This window comes from Ornithodoros turicata, chromosome 1 (assembly GCF_037126465.1).
Source record: "Ornithodoros turicata isolate Travis chromosome 1, ASM3712646v1, whole genome shotgun sequence".
NCBI classification, from domain to species: Eukaryota; Metazoa; Arthropoda; class Arachnida; order Ixodida; family Argasidae; genus Ornithodoros; species Ornithodoros turicata.
Window position 1 is genome coordinate 215,041,942 of NC_088201.1, and position 3,427 is coordinate 215,045,368.

A 3,427-nucleotide genomic window follows, 5' to 3' on the forward strand; every position below is an offset into this window, starting at 1 on the left:
GGAGCGAATGAGCAGATGCTTCTGGAAGGAGCACTCGCTAATCAGCGCAGCGTGTGGTGGATTTGAGCCCGTCGTTCGACGCCTCGTTGCCTGTTGCTGCTGTTCTGTGTGGTCGCTTCAAAGATGATACGTGGCAATATACGGAAACTAAAAATATCAATGTAATAAAATAGTGTGGTCTAGAACGTTTTCTGTACGCGTTTGAATAACACAACCTGAGGCACTTCTTGAGCAGGACATCCTCGGCCTTGCTGAGCCTAACGCATTTGGAAGTTGTCATCCTGTGGAATGTGTGAAGCGTCAAGTTAGGTTAAAGGTCAGCTACGCCGATTTCCCGATGTGTTGAAACGGCTGTGATATTCAGAACGAGCACATCCAACTGCCCCCGAAACGCACATTCGTTTCTCAATTTTGTCTTCTTATTACGAAAATTAATTCATCAAAGAAACCAAAACAAGCCATGGGCGCAGCCATTTTTGTGACGTAGATGGGATAAACCTGCTCCATCTACGTAGATAGAGAATCGTGCGTCTGATTGGATGAAAGCTGAGGTTTTCTCTGACTTCCCTGGCGTCTTCTCCCGTTTGCGAGGAAATCCAGTTATGGCCGCCGGCTACGATGAGCGTTTCGTCCGAGGTAATCCCGAGAACTATTGAACGATGGAAACAACAACCGCGAACTCACCTCAACATGATTTTCGGCGTGAAATTATGATTATGTGCTCGAGAACTTCGCAGTTCAACCGTTCAGCTGCCATTCACGTCAACCCGTTTGCTGCTTTTACTACAAGTGCAGGAATGGCAGTGATTGAGCAACAACGTGTGACTTGGTGATCGTTTGAGCATATACCTGCAGAGGACTGGTCTTCAAAGAAAGAAGGCCGTATTTCTGCCCATGCACATCGTGCGATTGCCAGGCTTGTTACACGAGATACATATATTGTGCAGCATCATAGCGCGACTGCAATGAACGACGTAGGAATGTATCGTGACCACTCGAACTGCACTCGTTGAACCATTCGTGGGTTATATGAAAGTGCTCACACTGAGAAAAATTTCTCTGTTGTTTCAACGGAAAATTACCGGAAATCTATACCCCAGACATTCCGTTGTGCAATACGGGTGTTTCGTTAAATAAGCATTACGGTGTCTGTCGATATAACATATCCTGCTGTTATTTTACAGAGGTTCACGTTTTTTTAAATAACGCACGGCTGTTGAGCTGACAGGCTCACCTGTTAGCTTAATGGAGGACCTGTTTTATCTCAAGAACAGAAGGCTGTTGATATAACAGGTTCATCTGTTGCTTTTACAGAATGCCAGTTTTAACCCAACGACGGAACCTGTTGTTGTAACAGGTTTATCTGTTACATTTACGGAAAGCTTGTTTTGTTTGTGTAACAGTGTGTCCATTTTTATTGAAAACAGAACACTTCACGGACAGAGCTATAAAAGAAAGACTGCCCAGGGAGCACATGGTGGGCTAGTAAACGTCTAAATGACGTCTAAAAAAAGAGATAAGGAATGTCTATAGAATGTCTAGGCAATTAGACCAAATGTCTAGTATCCCTCCACTAGACGTCAAATAACACGTCTAACGTTACGCCACCTAGCCATCTAGCCCTAGACATCCGATGTCTATGTACCTAGCCGTGATTTAGACACTCTTTTGACCTGGATGTCTGGAACAGGGTCAGACACTTAACCATGTATTAGACATGAAGTGTACAGCTAGACCAATTTTATCCCTCCATTCAGGCGACAGGTCTAGGGTTATACATTTCCTGTACCTTACTTTAGCCACCTTTAGACCTACTTTAGACCATGACTAGTCCTGCTACCGTCCTGGCATGCATTCATGCAGAAATATGATATAATTGATAGCAACACGGATCTCAGCATAAACATTTATTTGCAGTAAACCACACACGAAGTCTACGGTACAAAACTCTTGTCTAAAACTGGATTGACTTTGCCGCCAAGCAGGCATCTTGTGTTTTGACTGAGGAGTGTTGAACTGGCAGCAGGGTGTTGATGGCCACCTCATTCCTTTCTTCTAATGAGTGATTGTTGGTGCTGCAGCACTGCCTCCAATGACTCACTGTGGCTAGAAAATAGAACAAAACATGTCAGAAAGCATTATGTAGCCTGCTAGTTCTAACTAGTTTGTTTAGTGGCTATGCACACTCTTTCACGGGATGCTTGTCTGGCCACATAAGAGCAAAAGCTGTATCAACACTGATCTGAGAGACACAAAGAAAAGAAGCTGCACGTACAAAAATCACAGAACTGTTACAGCTACACAACACAAATTGCAGCAACAGCTGAAAATCTGTTTGCGCGTCACTACCTGATGTGGACGCTAGAGCCCTGCACCATCCGCGGATGGAAGCGGATATCCGTAAGATACTTGCGGATTCGGATGAGAATTTATCACTTTCTGCGGTGTGCGGATCGGATGGCTCGAGGTCGGATGCAGATATACCGCATGCTGTAATTTTTCTACTAGCAATTTATTTGTATTGCGCACCGACAGCGAGCACATGTCCGGGTTCACCTTTGACCATGCACGGCCAAGACAGGAGAGAAGGCATTTTGGCGTCCACACGAGCACCGGTGAGGAAGCGTTCCAGAAGTCTCTCCATATCGCGTTTGTTGAAAGGTTTACCTTCGCTTGTCGCCATGAGTCCTTCCATGAGAGCATGGAGGCATCCGAAATTATACCAACATTCTTCCGGCTGTGTTTACGCGTCCTTCGAAACTTGCGGATCTAAACGGTTGTGTATGCAACGGTGCGGATCGGATAAGATGTACGCGGATGCTAAAAATCTTATCGGCACAGGGCTCTAGCGGACGCTGCCAGGATCTCAGGGAAATGAGGATGTAACAGCTTTCGCTGTGAAAATACATCAATGTGACAGGCGTTTTCTCGTGACACACGACCTTACCTGGTCGAGCAGGCGACTGCTAAGCACTCCATGATTGGCGCAGCAGTTCCATCACTCCATTACGATAAAACAACATCTGTGCTGCTCTCATAACTTTGGTGCAAAACTTCTGTACAGGATAAAAATAAACACTGTGTATATTATAAAAGACAATACAAAGCAAGAGCTGTATCACCACGTCAAATATTATAAGTACGTACAAGTAGTATACAAGTTTATTCACATGACGTCATCCGCAGGAGACCGCCACTGTCGCTAGCAGGCAGATTTGCTGCCATCGGCCCTATTGTAGACTTCAGTCAAGCTGTTACCCATATTATACTCACCGTATATCTGGTGTTTAAAACTTGTTGCTCTGTGATTTGTAGAATGTCTGAGCAATTTCCATATTTTTGGTGTTAATAGTCACCTAAAAAGCATAATGCAGCAAACAAATGCAAGGACTAAACATTGCGGGACCTATAGTATGGCGCTGAGGTG

At 44.8% G+C, this 3,427-nt stretch overlaps 1 long non-coding RNA gene across 1 annotated transcript; it reads right to left on the reverse strand.

The window, feature by feature from the left end:
- Positions 1–1,894: 1,894 nt before the first annotated feature.
- Positions 1,895–2,989, reverse strand: LOC135376384 (uncharacterized). Its single transcript, XR_010417672.1, has 2 exons — positions 2,948–2,989; positions 1,895–2,106 (listed from the first exon to the last, which is right to left on the reverse strand). It is a non-coding gene; the product is annotated as an uncharacterized LOC135376384 (long non-coding RNA).
- Positions 2,990–3,427: the final 438 nt, after the last annotated feature.